The sequence below is a fragment of the Microtus pennsylvanicus genome, chromosome 2 (genome assembly GCF_037038515.1).
Source record: "Microtus pennsylvanicus isolate mMicPen1 chromosome 2, mMicPen1.hap1, whole genome shotgun sequence".
Lineage (NCBI taxonomy): Eukaryota > Metazoa > Chordata > Mammalia > Rodentia > Cricetidae > Microtus > Microtus pennsylvanicus.
Window position 1 is genome coordinate 29,308,723 of NC_134580.1, and position 18,110 is coordinate 29,326,832.

Sequence of the window (18,110 nt, forward strand, 5' to 3'; positions counted from 1 at the left end):
TTATTCTCTACACAAAACGCATTTTTATTAATAAAAAAAGTGAAAGATCTAGGGAGCTATACATAGAAAGCAACAGTGAAAAGGGGGAGGGTGGCAGGGGTGGGAGAAGAGAGTCCCACCCCTCACTCTCCCCTCCCAGCCCTGGAGCCCCTGAGGCTCTGACATGGCAGGAGGCAGCTATCAGCTCTGAACTCTTCCAAGCTAGGAAGGCCCCCTTTGGGGGGGGGCAGCCAGCAAGAATTTCCGTGGCATTGTGGGCTCAGTGGGGGCTCCCAAGCCCTAGTAAGTTAGCAGAGGGAGCGTGGATTCCCCTGAGCAAGCACCGTGGCATGATGTGGTTGTTTGACTTGGGAACTGTGGGGGCTAGGGCAGACCCCAGGTCTCACGAGGTGCGCGTGTGTGTATGTTTGCCTGTGCATGAGTGAGAATAGATATTGATGGGGGCAAAAGAGAACAGGGGTCTTTGCAAATGGCCACGGATGGCAGACATAGCCCTGCCTGGTTGCTAGACACAGGGAAGTGCTGTTCTCCCCTGTAACCAGATTGGCCACCACCAAAGGCCTGGCTACTGCCCCTGCTGGACCAACCAGGTAGGCTCAAAGAGGGTACCCTTGTGGCCCCAGAGTCCTAAGGCTGAGGGAAGGTGGCTAGCTGGCTCCCGGCGCCCAGGATGTAGTGTGCCCGGCCCCCAAAGGGCGCCGGTTTGAAGTTTTGGCTTGCTCCTTTGGAAACGGAAAAGAAAGAGGGAAATGGGAAAGGAGGTGACGGGTGGCACAAGAGGGGATCTGGAATGCATGTATGTTAGGGCGCCTCTACAGCTGCTGTCTGTGCTGTGGGGCCTGGGGCTCCTCGGGCAGAGGGTCTGCTTTGGAGAAGTTCATCTCCAGGATGTGCCGCTGTAAATGCCGCACCCACTCTTCCTGGATGGAGAGTGGTCCCTGGAATTCCACTTCACAGAACCTGCACTTGAGGGTATAGATGTTGCCCACAAACTTGACCAGTGATGTCTGTGGGGGGCGAGGCACCAGGAAGGGGACTGGCCGGACCCGGAGTCGGGGCTGCCGCACCTCTTTCAGCTTTTGTTGCAGGTCATTGGCATCCTCACCACCCCGAACTGCAGAGGCATCTGGTGGGCCGGCTTGTCTGTGTTCAGATTTGTTGATATTTTGCCGTTGGTGCTCCTCTGACTTCACGGTCCCGGGTGGTCTGGTTGCCAGAGGCCGTTCACCACTGTCAGCTGCCCTGCCAGCCTCAGGCCTCAGTTCCCCCCCAGCACTTCGGCCTACCCGGGACAGGCCCCCAGGTGTCAACCCCAGGGGTGGCCGTTTGTCACTGTCATGGCCAGCACTGCGGAACTTCTTGGTAAAGGGGCGGCCACTCTGGATGTAGCTTTGGTAGGCACCCACTTTCTGGGGGCGGTGTTTGATCCACTCACTCTGCGTCTCGATGGGAGAGACGTTGACCCGCCACTCTGTCACACCGAACTGCCGATGGTGTGCCCTCGCATGGCTGGCTAGGGCTTTGCGGTTTTCAAAGTAAAGGCCACAGAGCTCACAGCAGGCCTCGGTGGAGGAGTGGGAGGTCTTCTCATGGAGAGTCTTTGCCTTGAAGGGCAGTTCAGTCTGGACGTAGGTCTCCTGTAGGGGCCGTTTGGTTGCCGCTGGGCCCAGGTAGCTGGTGGTAGAAGGCTTAGCCCCCGTGATGGGCGACAGGCTGAGCTCCGGGGGAACCTGGGCCGGCCCAGCTCCTGGTTTTCCAGGCCGGCTAGCCAGGGGTGACAGAGGCAGTGGGGAATGCATAGCCCCAGGAGCTGCAGTCGGGGAGCCATCCTCAGCCAGAGCAGGAGCCAGGTCTCCAGATGGAGGCTCTTTCTTGATGAGGCACAGCTTGGACTTCTTCTTCAGGATCTCTAGAAGTGTGTCAATAGGTGAGCCATTGACAGACCACTCAGTCACACCCATCTGGCGCAGGTGGGAGCGAGCGTGGCTGGAAAGGCCCTTGCGGTTCTTGAAGAACTCACCACAGAACTCGCAACGGATATCACGTACTGGCTCTGCCCTGGATGATAGGCTCAAAGGTGCCACATCTTCTCTAGGCGTGCCCCAGGGACCCTCAGAAGGGTGTGGCTCCCCATGCAGGGCCCCTGGCAACATCTCCCGCTTGATCTCCACTCTCATTTGTTCAGGTTTCAGTTTCTTGGGCAAGGAAGGAGTAGCAAGGCCTGAGAACATCTTCCGGGCCGTGGGAGGAGGAGAAGCAGTTGGTGAGTGGCCCAGGGGACTGCCAGGTGGCGGTGGCAACTTCTTGGCCAGGGGTGAAATGTGACGATCCGAGGGACTGCGGGCTTCTGGTGAGCTGCCAGGACCTCCGCTACCCACCACCTTGGCTAGGGCTTTTGGGCTCGGCCCTGGTGGGTGGAGGTGTCCACCTGGCCTGGATTGGGTCCGTCTCTTCAGGATCTCCCGCAGAGTGTCAATGGGTGAGCCGTTCACAGACCACTCGGTCACACCCATCTGGCGGAGGTGGGAGCGCGCGTGGCTGGACAGGCCCTTTCGTGTCTCAAAGCAGGCACCGCAGACCTCACAGGTGGTCAGGCTCTGGGCCTTGAGGTCTGGCAGCTCCTGTTTGCTGCCATGAGGAACCTCTGCAGCCACTTTGCTGCGCAGCCGACTGGCCATCGGCTCCAGGGTCCCAGAGACAGGCAAGCTCTTCTTTGGGAGTAAGGGAGACCCCAAGTCCATGGCCACCATTGTGTTTTTCCTCAGAACAAAGGCCCGGCGCGGGCACGGGCCTGGGACCCTGCTCCGGCTCGGCCTTGGGCCCGTCCCGCGAAGGCAGCGGCGCCGGGAGAACCACCGGGCCTGGACTCGGGGAACTTGGCGAGGGCGCCCCCGTGGTCGTGCGCTCCCGGGCACCCCCCGCGCGCGCGGCCCCACCGCCACCTTGCTCTCCGCTTTTGTCACTCGGCACCGGGAGGTGGAGGCGGCCATCTTGGCTCCCAGAAACCCTGTCTTGAAAAAAAAATGTATTTATTTACATACGTGAATGCAGGTGCATATTGCCACAGCACATGTATGTAGGTGACAGTGCGAAGGCCACAGCAGACCCCCTAGGAGTCAGTTCTCTCCTCCACCACGGGACCCAGAGATCGAACGCAGGTCCGCAGGCTCGTGTAGCAGGAACCTTCCCTGCTGAGCCATCTCCGGGCCCAAGAGCGCATTAATGCACTACTTTATTGTGATGTCAATTGTATGAGTCCTAGGGAGAGAGCTCACCAACAGACAGCTTGCCTAGCATTCAAAAAGCTCTAGGCAGGTTTTCTGCCACAACCAAAAGACAAAACAAACAAAAATAAGAGTAAGGTAGAAAATACAATGTAATCACAATACTTTGGAAAGTGAGGCAGGAGGATGACAACTTTGAGAACAGCCTGAGCTATGTGACAAGACCCTGTATCTGACTAACTAAATTAATAACTTACTACACCCATACATAACATGGGAAAATTCCTCAAGTACTGAGCAAGATTCTGATCTGCAGAACCTTATGTTCATCATGGATGTATATAAACTGAGTTGATTCAAAACATCTTCTTGTAAGAATCCACCAGAAAGGTGGGAAACGACACTGTAATACATGTGTAGTACGTCACGCATCATTCTGATCAGTGAATTACATGCTCTCTGCTGGTGCCACGTGTTTTCTGTCCATCTCCGGGAAGCTGCCCTAAGCAGAGCACAAACCAGATCCTGCCTGAAGTGACCCACTCTTCTACTAGGAGGGAAAATAAGCATATGACAAACCTAGACAAGGAGAAAACATAGGCTGAGCCGGGCGATGGTGACACACATCTTTAATCCCAGCACTCGGGAAGCAGAGGCAGGTGGATCTCCTTGAGTTCAGGTTCAATCTGGTCTATGGAGCTAGTTCCGGGACAGGCTCCAAAGCTACACAGAGAAATCCTGTCTCCAGGATCAACATGAACAACAAAAAAAACACACAGAAAGAAAGGAAACAAAACATGTGCTTGTCAGTGCAGCAGTGCAGTGCTGTGCTCGGTGGTGCAGTGCGGTGCCGTGTGGTGCAGTGCTCACTGGTGCAGTGTGGTGCCGTGTGGTGCAGTGCTGTGCTCAGTGGTGCAGTGTGGTGCCGTGTGGTGCAGTGCTGTGCTCGGTGGTGCAGTGCAGTGCTGTGTGGTGCAGTGCTGTGCTCGGTGGTGCAGTGCGGTGCCGTGCTCAGTGGTGCAGTGCGGTGCCGTGCTCAGTGGTGCAGTGCTGTGCTGTGCTCAGTGGTGCAGTGCGGTGCCGTGTGGTGCAGTGCAGTGCTGTGTGGTGCAGTGCTGTGTGGTGCAGTGCTGTGCTCAGTGGTGCAGTGCTCAGTGGTGCAGTGCTCAGTGGTGCAGTGCTGTGCTCAGTGGTGCAGTGCAGTGCTGTGTGGTGCAGTGCTCAGTGGTGCAGTGCGGTGCCGTGTGGTGCAGTGCTCAGTGGTGCAGTGCAGTTCAGTATTGTGCTGATTTTTGAGGCATAGTCTCACTGCTCAGCACAGGTTGGGCTTAAATGCTAGCTCCTCCTGCCTCAGCCTTTGGATCATGGGCATAAGCACTCATACCTGGTCTCAGAATCAAGAGAAACACACTAGAGGTCTTGCTTTGTTATTTATTAGCTGTATGATATTGAATAAAGTGCTTGATTTCTTTTGTTGTTTTGTTTTTTGAGACAGGGTTTCTCTGTAGCTTTGGAGCCTGTCTTGGAACTCACTCTGTAGACCAGGCTGGCCTTGAACTCACAGAGATTCTCCTGCCTCTGCCTCTCCAGTGCTGGGATTAAAGGTGTGCACCACCCCTGTCTGTCTTAAATCAAACTTTAGTTCAATGAATAAAAATATATATGCTAGGTGTGATTCTGTACACTTGTAATCCCAAGGTTTAGGAAGCTGAGGCAGAAAGATCCTAAGGTCAGGGTTAGCCTGAGCTATGTAATGAGTTCTAGGCCATCTTTCTCTCTCTCTCTCTCTCTCTCTCTCTCTCTCTCTCTCTCTCTCTCTCTCTCTCTCTCTCTCTCTGGAAAAAGTTGGCTATAGCCCAGGACTTGGGAGGGAGAAGCAGAAATATTAGGAGATTAGGAGTTCAAGGTCATCCCCAGCTACAAAGTGAGTTTGAGTCAGGGGCTATACAAGAGCCTGCCTAAAAATAAACAAGCAAAACCCCCAGAACATATGCCCTGTCATTCATAATCTTGTTAGAATCCAGTTCTGTGAAGATGAGATTGTAAAATGCTACAGATATCAAGTCAACAAAGGGTTATTCTGTAAATCACACCACAAAATTTGTGAGGCCTGAGGGGGTTTTAAAGGTAGATTCTGAGTCAAGCAGTGGTAGTGCATGCCTTTAATCCGAGCTCTCAGGAGGCAGACGCAGGCGGATCTCTGTGTCTAGCTCCAGGATAGACTCCAAAACTACAGAGAAACCCTGTCTTGAAAAAACAAAAAACAAAGCCGGGTGGTAGTGGTGCATGCCTTTAATCCCAGCACTTGGGAGGCAGAGGCAGGCAGATCTCTGTGAGTTCGAGACCAGCCTGGTCTACAAGAGCTAGTTCCAGGACAGGCTCCAAAACCACAGAGAAACCCTGTCTCGAAAACAAACAAACAAACAAACAACAAGGTAGATTCTGCTGTGGAGTGTGGTATTTGTTTAACTTTGTAAAGATGTGTTGTTGCTTTACCTGGCCTGCCTGAGGCACCTGATTGATCTAATAAAAAGCTGAACAGTCACTAGCTAGGCAGAGTGGAAAGGGGAGCTAGCCAGCTGGGGCCAGCCCACCAGACACAGAGGAAGGAGGAACGCAGGAGGGACAGTTATGTAGACTGTGGATGAGGTAAGCGAGCCTTGGGGCAGTACATAGCAGGAACCACCACCCTGGGGAGTCTGCAGAGAACCCCACACCCCTAATTGTGTTAAGAATGGATCTATTGACAGAGCCTACCCCACACCCAAATTGGCTGTTAATGGAGAGCTATCTGTTAGCGGAACCCGCCCCACATTCCAAACTATCTAGAGAACAAGGTGTGTCATCTACTAGTTGTGACTTCCTGGCCTACGTGACCAACATGAACCACGTGACCAACGTGAACTCTGCGGCAAGAGCCCAAGCCCCTGTGCCCACCCCCCAACTCCTTACCCTATAAGCTGTACCCCATCTCTAATAAACGAAGGCTCCGACAAACCTAGCATGGCCTCCTTCTCTCTCAGCTCATATCTTACAGATAGTGCCTCTCCAGGACCCTGGAATAACTGACTGCAGGGTGGGTTACAGATTAAGAGTCATGGGTTAAGTTAAAAAAAATAAAAGGCAGCCATGCAAGGCGGTGGTGGCTCACGCCTTTAATCCCAGCACTCGGGAGCAGAGGCAGGAGGATCTTTGTGAGTTCAAGGCCAGCCTGGTCTACAAGAGCTAGTTCCAGGACAGGCTCCAAAGTTACAGAGAAACCCTGTCTCAAAAACCAGGGAAAAAAAAGCATCCAGAAACAAGCCTAAACTAAGACCAAGCTTTCATAATTAACAGTAAGTCTCCATGTCATGATTTGGGGGGCTGATGATCCCAACCCCCACTCCCCCGCTACAAGGTTCTCCCTGTGGAGCCCCGCTGGCTTCTACCTCAGTCTCCTACCTCCTTATTTTTGATTTGCTGGTCCTCAGTGGAAACCAGATGGTACTGGTTGTGCTGGGAAAGAACTGAGTCACGGGATTGGGAAACAGGAGGGCATAGTGAGTTCAGGGCAGGGCTTGTGTCGGGGCCCAGACAGACAGGTCCCTGAGCCACACTCCACCTGCCAGCCTTCATTTCTGCCTCTGAACCAGCAGGGTTTCATTCTTAGGCAGGCTTCCCTAAGTGGACGAAGCAGAGGCCACCAGCTATATGCTGATGCTTTCAGGATAAACGGTGATATCTGCCACCTCCTCGGGTCATAAGCTAAATCCCCAACCAAAACCAGTTACCAGGGGTACCTGGGACACAAACTGGAGGTAGAGGGGGACTCACCCAAACTGAAACAGAGGCCTTCAGAGTCTTCTCAAGGAGGATGGGCAGAGAGTTGGGATGATGCGACACCTAATATTTGAAAAGGGTTATTTTACAAAGATTTCAAAGCCTTTACGTGGGAGGCTGAGGCAGGTCCATCTCTGTGAGTTTGAGGTCAGACTGGTCTACATGGGGAGTTCCAGCCCAACTGGGCTGTATATCAGCACCACTATCTCCAAACAAACAAACGAACCAACCACCCAACCAACCAGGGCCAGTTAGATGGTTCATCAGGTAAAGGTTCTTCTTGACAAACCTGATTACCTGAGTTAGATCCCCAGAACCCATGTGTCAGAAGGAGAGAACAGACAAGTTGTCCTCGAACCTACACACGTGTGTACACACGTGCGCACACACATAAATGTACAATGATTTTAAAGGGGTTTATTACTCAGGGCTCTCTAGAGAAGCAGAACTTACGGAATGAATCTCTCTGTGTGCTGAAATGACTTGCAGGCTATGGTCCAGGTAACTCCACAATGACGGGCTGTGAACACAAAGTCTGAGAATGCAGCAGTTGCTCAGTCCACAAGGCTGAATGTCTCTGCTGGTCTTCAGTATGCGCTGGATTCCGGAAGAATGGGGCTCTCATGCAGTGAAGGAACAGATGTGTGGACGAGGCGAGGGCGAACAGGCAAAGAGCGTGTGTTTCCTCCTACCACGTCCTTCTATGGGCTTCCGGCAGAGGGTGTGACCCAGATTAAAGGCGTGCGTCTTCCCACCTCAAGATACAGAATAAGGCTGGGTGGTGGTGCACGCCTTTAATCCCAGCACTCAGGAGGCAGAGGCAGGTGGATCTCTGTGAGTTCGAGGCCAGCCTGGTCTACAAGAGCTAGTCCCAGGACAGGCACCAAAGCTACAGAGAAACCTTGTCTCAAACAAAAAGAAAGAAAGAAAGAAAGAAAGAAAGAAAGAAAGAAAGAAAGAAAGAAAGAAAGAAAAGAAAAAGATCCAGATTAAAAGTTGTTCTTCCGCTGGGCGGTGGTGGCGCACGCCTTTAATCCCAGCACTCAGGAGGCAGAGGCAGGCAGATCTCTGGGAGTTCGAGGCCAGCCTGGTCTACAAGAGCTAGTTCCAGGACAAGAACCAAAAGCTACAGAGAAACCCTGTCTCAAAAATCCAAAAAAAAAAGTTGTTTTTCCTACTTCAAATTAAGCAAACATCTCTCACTGGTCTGCCCTCCATTTGGGGATTTTAATTAATTTCAGGTGTAGTCAAATTGACAACCAAAACTCTAGCCATGGCCGGGGGCAGCAAAAGCTGTAGACTTTGTAGGCTTGTAGAGACAAGGATATTTTAGAAGGGACATAGGAAAGTCCTCCCTATTTGTGTGTGTGCATATGGATTCATGTGTGTGTGATGTGGGATGGTGCACACGCGTGTGTATGCATGTAGAAGCCAAAGGTTGGCATCTGGTGTCTTCCTCTCTCATCCTCCACAGTCTATCTGTGTATGTTTGTATACATACATGACTTTTTTTCTTTTTTAAATTTTTATTATTTTGAGCAGGTAGCCCTGGCTATCCTGGAACTCACTCTGTAGACCAGGCTGGCCACAGACTCAGGGATCCTCCTATCTCTGCCTCCTGAGTGCTGGGATTAAAGGTGTGTGCCACCACCACGGGGCCTCAGCCTATTATTTTTTACGACAGCTTCTCTCACTGAACTTGGATCTCGCTGGTGTCTTCACTTCCACAGGACTGGGATCACTGGAGTGTGTCATCAGGCCTGGCTTCTACAGGTCCCCAGGCCCTTTCTTTACCAGTTGAACCCTCTGCCCCATTCAGTCATCTGGAAGCATGAGTCTGGCTGACAGACAGGAGCAGTTGATACGATACCTGTCTGAGAGAGAACTTGCAGGTAGAGGAATAGCAAGAGAAAATCTAGGACAGGGCAGCAGCTTCTGGGAGCGATGTGCACATTCATTGTATATAGTGGTGTTTGATGGGACACGGCAACACGTTATTTTCCTACACGGAAGCACCAGACTGTATTGTTTTGTTCTGGAGACAGTCTTACAATGTAGCTGCAGATGGGCTTGAACTGCCAACCTTCCTCTGCCTCTGCCTCCCACTAGCTAGAGTCCAGGCATGCGCCACCATTACTAGATGAAGCAATAGTTCTCCCTAAGGCAAAATCAAACTGCAAAATGCTTGAGATCTGTCTAGCCTTAGAATGTTGCTCAATGTGGAGGGCCTTACATTTCATCTTCATCACAGCAAAAAATACTTGCATTCTTTTTTTTTAAGAATTCATTTGTTTTTATATATATCGGTGTTTTGAATGCATGCTTGCCTGTGTGAGGATATCAGATTCCCCTGGAACTGGAGTTACAGACAGCTGTGAGCTGTCACATGGGTGCTGGCAATTGAACCCCGGTCTGCTGGAGGTGCTGTCAGTGCTCCTAACCACTGAGCCATCTCTCCAGCCCTGCTTGAAGTACGGATCCACTTCAGCCGGGTTTAGGAGTCTTGCCTGTGTAGGGAGTACTGTGGGGCGGGGCCATCCTGTCTCCCACAGGAACTAAATCCAAGGGCAGTTTCAGGGGACGTGCCCTGCAGGAGTGAGGATGGGGCCAGCGCTGGCTCAGGAGAGCTTCCCTCAAAGAGGCTTCTGAACTCTGGCCCTTTGCTCTAATTGCTGTGGACGTGCTGGGCCGCACTAAGAGGCTCCCTAGGGTGGTGCCTGCTGGTGCTGGGTAAAGGTCCCCTTATTTAATGCCAAGGACTACACAAAGTAAAAATTCCTCTGATCTCAAGCCTTAGCAAAGGTTATAATGCCTGGGAGAGGGAAAGTTTAGGGTGGCGCACACGTGTGCAGGCTGGGAGGAGTCAGAGACACGCCCTCCCTAACTGAACAGTTCAGTTCCTACACCGACCCTAACTAGCAATGCTCTCCGCAGTGGCACACGCGTCCTTCCTAGCACTTCTGAAAGGCTTGACTCATTATTTTTTTCATTATTACATTGATCTATTTAGTAAGGAGGAGTGTAATGAATGTACGTGTGTCGTGGCACAAGTGTGATGTTGTAGTGTGAGGACCTAACTCTGCAAACTCCATTTTAAACATTTTAAAGAAGAGGCTTCATCTTAAGCCATACAGTGAGCAGGGGCAGACCTCAGCTCCAGAAATGTGCTGTGATAGCAAACATTTAAACAGATAGCCTGAAAATAGCCAATTGAGGATCTGGGGAGCAGGGCCATAAAATTTAACTGAGGTCCAGCTGTTCTAGGAGGCATCCTGCCCTCGAAGACACCTTGTCAGTTATTAATGGCCCTTTGTTAGGGTTTCATACCCAAAAACTGACCAGTGGTTTCAGAAACTACCTTACCCTATGCCCTCCTTACCCCGTCTCAAAACAACAGTACACGAGCTCCCCTCTAAAAGCTCCCCCTTCCTGAGCTCACCACTGCTCTCCCCTCGCCCACTGCCTTTGCTGGAGGTGTGGTTCAAACTCGAGTTTGCATATTAAAAACCTTCTTGTGCATAGGTATCCGGTTCTGTGGATTTCTTTTTGGGGATCAGTAACTTGGGTGTGGCAGTAGGAACTGGCTCTTTCCGCGTTGTGGGTCTCACAGATGAAACTCAGGTCATCAGGCTTGGTAGCAAGCGTCTTTCTTTATCTGCTGAGCCATCGGTCTTAGTCAGGGTTACTACAGCTGTGATGAAACACCATGACCAAAAAAACACCTTAGAGACGAAAGGGTTTATTTGGCTTACATATTCCAAGTCAGTTCACTGACAGAAGTCAAGAACTGAAACCAGGAGGGAGAGTGGAGCGGGAACTGATGCAGAGGCCATGGAGGGGAGCTCACGCTCTTGCTCCTTGTGGCTTGCTCAGCATGTTTTCTTTTTAGAACTCAGAACCACCACAGTAGGGATAGATAACACAGACCTTTAAGGCCAGCACTCGAAAGGCAGAAGCAGGCAGATCTCTGAGTTCAAGGCCAGCCTGGTCTTCAGAATGAGTTCAGGGACAGCCAGGGCTACACAAGACAAACCCAGTCTCGAAGCGCTCAGGCACACACACACAAAGAATTCAGACCCACCATCCCAGGGGTATTTCCTACCACGGTGAGCTGGGCCCTCCCACGTCAATCACTCAGTAAGATAAGACCCTACAGGCAGGCCTGTCTACAGTCTTATGGAGGCGTTTTCTCAACTGAAGTTCCTTCTTCTCAGGTGGCTCTACCTTGTGTCAAGTTGACATAGCCTAGCCAACACACTCTCTCATTGGCCTGTTAGCTCTTCACCGTGTACAATGGTTCTAGACTACTCTACCTTTTTAGCTGTCACAGGATATATTTCAAGCTTATCAGTTAATTTTCAGTGTATAATGTATAAACACTGTGGCCATGTGTATGAACAATGTGTTCTAAATTAAGTTCAATGTCTTCCTTAATTCCCTGGTCCAGGCAGGCACTGTCAATATATAAACCCTGGTGATGCGGCTGGAGATGCTGCTTGGTGGCAGACTACTCACTTAGCGAGGGAAGGTCCTGGGTTCAGTCCTCAGCTTTAGAAGAAACAAACAGACAAAATCACAAGGCATCGGTGATATATTATGACTGCAGGGACTTTCAGGATGGCTTGCTGGTTAATGGCACTTGCTGTCCTTCCAGAGAACCTACGCTCAGTTTCCACCATGGATGACAGGCTGCTCACAGCTATCTGTAACTCTGGAGACCTCGGGGGCATATAGACACACACATAAACAAAAAGGAAAAAAATCACAACCATATGATTGAAATTGAAGGCTACTTCCTGTACTTTGGTCCTTCAGAACCAAACCTCGTTCTGCCTCTTACCGGTGCTTGTCCCAAACTATGCCACTTTCTTTGTTGAATTGCGAAATCAATAACAAGGCCAAAGACCCCTGAGCAGCAGTGGGGAAGAGTAGTAACCTTCTCAGCTCTGGGGGAGGGGGAGGGGGAGGAGGTCTACAGATTCTAGATAAAGACCAGGGGAGGCAGATGGGCTAACAGCTGGGGGAATATGTGTTACCTTTTTTCTGGGAATTTGGCAGTTACCTCTCCTTACAACTTTTATGGCTCCTTTAACCTTAACCACCTGGAGGGTGTTCAGTTTAGCATACAAATGAAACTCCCTGCACAGCAGTGGTCACTAGAAACCACCTGAAACCCGCCTTCTGGAGTATTCTTTTTTACCTCCCCTACAGACAGGTGTCTGCTAGCGTCAGCAGGTCCTTGGAATGAAGGCGTACCGAGCTCCTCATTCCTCTGCAGATCATTCCTGGACAACTCCCTTCCCTCGTCTTTTCCACCTACTTCTTCTTTTCCAGAATGCTATGCTTCTTAGACCTCATTCACATTCCTTTTGTCTTTCAGAATCCTAGACCCAGGAGCAGCCAAGACACTCAGCTCAGGAGGGCAGTAAAGAGTCCCACAGTGTGGCCAAAGCTTCAGAACACCAAATAGTAAAGGCCAAAAATAAACTCCAGACGCGCCTTGTGGCACCGCAACCCCAGCACGGTCTGTGTTTCTACTGTGGTAGGAAAACAGGAAGCTCAGGGGTTCAAGGCCAGCCCTAGCTAGTGTCAAGTTGGAGGTTAGACTGGTCTACCTGATACCCTATCTCAATGAAACAAAACATTTCTGAAAGAAAGAACGTGGAATGGAGTTTAGGTCTTTCCCAGAGGTCTGAGAGAACGTCATAAAATTGTGTTACACATTGGTTATCAAAACCGTTTCATCCACTGCACATGGTGACACACGTCTTTGATCCCAGCATTTGGGAGGCAGAGGCAGGAGAATTGATGTGAGTTGGAGGCCAGCCTGGTTTACACAGTGAGTTCCAGTCCAGTCAGGGCTACATAGTGAGACAAACACATACCCCCTCCACACACACACACACACACACACACACACACACACACACACACACACACTTTTTTTTGGTAGCTCAAGACAGGGTTTCTCTGTAGCTTTGGAGCTTGTCCTGGATTCCTGAAACTAGCTCTTGTAGACCAGGTGGCCTCAATCTCACAGAGATCTGCCTGCCTCTGCCTCCTAAATGCTGGATTTAAAGGCATGCGCCACCACTGGTTGGCTGGATATTTTTTGGGGGAGGGAGAGTTTCAAGACAGGGTTTCTCTGTGTAACAGTCCTGGCTGTCCTGAAACTTGCTTTGTAGACCAGGCTGGGCTCAAAATCATAGAGATCTGCCTGCCTCTGCCTCCCAAGTGCCGGCAGGACAATGGTAGTACACGTCCTTAATCCCAGCACTTGGGAGACCCACTCTTAAAACACAAAACCAAGGGTTGGAGAGATGGCTCAGTGATTAAGAGTACATACTGCTCCAGGACAGGCTCCAACGCTACACAGAGAAACCCTGTCTCAAAAAACAAAACAAAACAACAACAACAAAAAATACATACTGCTCCTCCATGCCCCGGCCGGGGGCGGGGTTATGTCAGACAACTCACACCAGGGGTCCCACTGCCTTCTTCTAGCATCCACAGTCACCCACATGACCGTATATACACGTGACATACACATGATCACACACATGACATACACAACACTATACACATGTGACATACTCATGACCAAACAAGTGCATGCCACACACATGACCACACACGGCATACACGCAACCACACACGTGCCGTACACATGACCAAACACATGTGACGTGTGTGGCCATACACAGTGATAAATGCTTAAGCAACAAGAAAAGCACTTTCAGTTTGAGATTTTTCTCCAGTGTTTTAGGAAGACTAGCCTCGGGGCAGATGGTCCAGTTTAAATCCCACAGAGCTGCAAGCTGACTCCTCTTCTCCCGGAGTCCCCAGCCCCCAGACTGATTGTTCTTCCTGTGACTCACACTGTGCTTGGTCAGGTCTCTGCCCAGTGCTGGTTGCTACAGTACAATTCTTGACTGCCAGTCTTCTCTACTGATGCTCTGAGATTTGGGGAGAGAGAGACGAGGTGGTTTAACACGTGGTCTCACAGTATCCCAGGTTGTCCTCAGACTCACTGTGTATCCCAGGATGACCTTCAGTTTCTGATCCTCTTGCCTCCTCCCAGAGTTAGCATTACAGGAGTGTAGCAACACACTTGGTTTATGGGGCTAAGGATGAACCGGGGCTTATTAATGCTAGTCAGACCTTACCATGTAGTCACACCTGAGCTACCTTCCAGCCCTGGAAATGATAGCTTTAGGGGGCTTATACATCAACAGCCATGGTCTCCTTTTATACCAAGATTGACCAGCAGACAAATATTATTTATTTATTCATTTGGTTGGTTGGTTTTTTGAGATAGGATTTCTCTATGTGATCCTGGTTATTCTGGAACTCACTACATAGACCAGGCTGACCTTGAACTCAGAGACTCACCTACCTCTGCCTTCTGAGTGCCAGGATTAAAGGCTTGTGCCACCACCACCCCAGCTTGACAAATATTTTTTGAAAATTAATAAATAAATTAAGTAATACTTACACAAACCCAAAGAATAAGCATACCGCCGGGCAGTGTTGGCACACTGGCACACACCTTCAACCCCAGCACTCAGGAGGCAGATGCAGGAGGATCTCTGTGAGTTTGAGGCCAGCTTGGTCTACAGAGCAGGCTCCAAAGCTACACAGAGAAATCCTGTCTTATTTATTTATTTATTATGTATACCGTGTTCTGTCTGTCTGTATGCTTGCTGGCTAGAAGCGGGCACCAGATCTCACTACAGATGGCTGTGAGCCACCATGTGGGTACTGGGAATTGAACTCAGGTCCTCTGGAAGAACAGTCAGTGCTCTTAACCTCTGAGCCATCTCTCCAGCCCGAGAAATCCTGTCTTGAAGAACCAAAAAAAAAAAAATTATTCAAGGAATAAATGAAAAAAATGGGGGTGGGTGGTTATGATGATGGTACACACCTTTAATCCCAGCATTACACAGAAGGACTCTGTCTCCCCAACACAAAATAAATGTGAAAACAATTTTTATTTTAGTTCAGGCACCGTAACAGGCACGGTGAGGAGCACGGTGGAGACATCAAACCCTTTGGCTTGCTAGAGTATCCAAATCTATGTGTGAGTTCAGTGAGAGACCCTGTCTCTCAAAAAAGTGATACAAAAACCTGAAAGTCTAAGCCAGATGTGGTGGCACATGCCTTTAATCCTAGCACTAAAAGGCAGAAATAGACCTCTGTGAGTTCAAGGCCAGCCTGGTCTACATAGAGTTCCAAGACATCTATGGCTATGTAGAGACATCTATCCTTGGTCTTCACACATGTGTATTCATACATGTACAGCCTGGTGCACACTTATTCTAAGTATGTACACAGCCTGCAGACAACACACACAAAGAAAACCCAATCCAGCATTTGTGAGTGGGTTTGAAGGAGCTCAGTCAGTGAGATGCTTGCCTTGCGAGTTTAAATAGTCAAGGTTAACTCCTGGAACCCGCATTACAATGTGGGCACAGTGACACGCTTGCAGTCCCAACCTACTCTGTGAGCGCGATACCAGCGACGGGGCCTGCTCAAAGGACAAAGTGAATGGTGTGTTAGCTACTTTCTTCCTTTATCTCAGGATTTCTCTGTAGTTATGGAGGCTGTTCTGGAACTAGTTCTTGTTGACCAGGCTGGCCTTGAACTCACAGAGATCCGCCTGCCTCTGCCTCCCAAGTGCTGGGATTAAAGGCCTGCACCACCACCACCCATCTAGCTACTTTCTGTGTGTGTGTGTGTGTGTGTGTGTGTGTGTGTGTGTGTGTGTGTAGCCCAGGCTGGCCTTGAACTTGTGATCTTCCTGCCTCTGCCTCCTTCAGCAAATCCTACCGGCATACCGGCATAGCTACCTTTATATTACTGTGATAAAACTCCATGCCCAAGGCAACTTACGGAAGAGTCCATCACGGGGGAAGCGTGGCAGCAAGTGGCAGGCACAGAGGCCATAGCAGGGAGCTAGGTATTTACACCCTCAATTGCAATCCCAAAGAGAGAGTAAAAGAGGCAAAACTCTTAACTTCAAAACCTACCTCCCAGAATAAATGTCCTCCAGCAAGACTGCCACTACCTGGGGACCAAGTGCTCAAACCTTCTGTGGAATGCTCTCTGGCTTCCATACACACAAGAACCCTCATATGTGAACAAAATAACACTTTCTCGGTAGCAGAAAGCAGTCTTGGAACTCAACACCCTCATCCCCTTAACTGGCCACACATAACTCGTCACCTTTTTATGAACAGAGAAAGATGGGCATGTTAGAATTAGGCTGGCCTTCCCTGTCAGTCAGAGACAAGCTTCCCTCACTCCTAATCTCTCCCTTCCTGCCACCTAGGCAAGTTGCTTTCTTTCCTTTCTCTCTGTCTCTCTGTCTGTCTGTCTCTCTCTCTGCCTGCCATTCTTCTGAAGAGGCCATTTTTTTCTCTCTCCCCCTCCCTTCTCTCTCTCTCTCTCTCTCTCTCTCTCTCTCTCTCTCTCTCTCTCCTTCTCTCTCTCCTTCTCTCTCTCTCTCCCTCTGCCACTCTTTCTCTGCCCCTCTATTTTCCTCTCTTTATCTCCTTACCCCTACCCTGCCTTTCATACCCTACCAATACCCACTAAATAAACTCCCCATACCCAAGCTCTCTCTACATGGCATATTCTGTTTCCCACCCGGTCCCCCACTCACCTTGGGACCCACCAGATCCCTCTCGAGCCATAAATCTTACAATGTTAGCTTTAGTTATGAATTTAACATAGTCTAGTCAACTATGAACTTGACCTGCAAAGAGAGTCTCAGTAAGAGATCGTTGAATAATATATATATACAAGGGGCTGGAGGTGTTGTCTAGAGCCGGTTGGTCAGAAGTCATATTTGTGGGGAATTACTTTGATTATGTTAACCACACTGAGAAGATTCACCCACTGTGGGTGGCACATTCCCTGTGAGGGGAAGTGAGCTGTGGCACAATGAGCTCTCTCCACTGGTGACTGTGGGTGTTACCTTTCAAGCTTCTACCACGGTGACTTCCCCAGAACAACCTGGAACTTGGAGCTAAAATTAACCCATTCTCCCCTAAGTTGTTTTTGTTACAGCAACAGAAATTAGACTAAGACAGTTGGAATAATTTATACTTTTGTTGTACCCTGGAATCCAGTTACCCAGGAGGAGTCGCCCCAAGAAAACACTCTCACACTGCAGTTGATGTAAAAGCAAGAGGATTTTAATTCTGTCGCAACAGGGTCCTTCAGCATTCAAGCCAAGGACCCCGAATAGCTGGTACAGGCTACTCTTAAAGCAAAAAGCCATAGAAACAAGGGGTGGGAACTCAGGGGTTGTTTTCCAACTATTGGGATTGGCTTATTCAAAGGGCTATTAATAATTGGTCTGAGCCAGGGCTGGAGGGTGGTTGCCAGATCAGGTGAGGTAAGAGGAAACATTTGAGGGTTACTTTGACCTCTTCCCAGGGACTGAATCAAAACATCAGGAATTGAGTCAACATCTTAAGGGTTATCTTGTCCCAATTTTATTTTTTTTCTATTTTTTTATATTTATTTATTTAGTATACAGTATTCTGTCTGCTTGTGTGCCTGCAGGCCAGAAGAGGGCACCAGACCTCATTACAGATGGTTGTGAGCCACCATGTGGTCACTGGGAATTGAACTCAGGACCTTTGGAAGAGCAGGCAATGCTCTTAACCACTGAGCCATCTCTCCAGCCCTTGTCCCAATTTTAATAACTAAGTTCTATCTGGAGAACATTCAGAAAGACTCAGGGAGATGGAGAGTTTCCAACATTTCAGTATGTGTGCGGGTAATTGTTAGACTCCTGGTTCCCAGGGGAGGGGGAAGCATTAAGGCTGAGAGGCCTCAGAGTTATTTTAGAGTTCTACACTTTCCAAAGAACAGAAACTTTAAGGACCTGATATACAAATCAGCATAAATTGAGGGCAGGGTTATTTGTTTGTGTGTTGCCCGTTGCTGTAGCTTGTCTAGTTATGTTTCCTGGCAGTAATTGAAACCTTCAGCTACTGCCTTTACTGAAACTGCTGTGGAATGACCTTGGCCACCTCGGTTTCCTGGTTTGGCCTC

The 18,110-nt window shown here is 49.7% G+C and overlaps 1 pseudogene; it reads right to left on the reverse strand.

Annotated features, from left to right (window-relative positions):
- LOC142844761 (protein Wiz pseudogene) lies at positions 1-2,990 on the reverse strand (annotated as a pseudogene).
- Between the last annotated feature and the right edge of the window lie 15,120 nt (positions 2,991-18,110).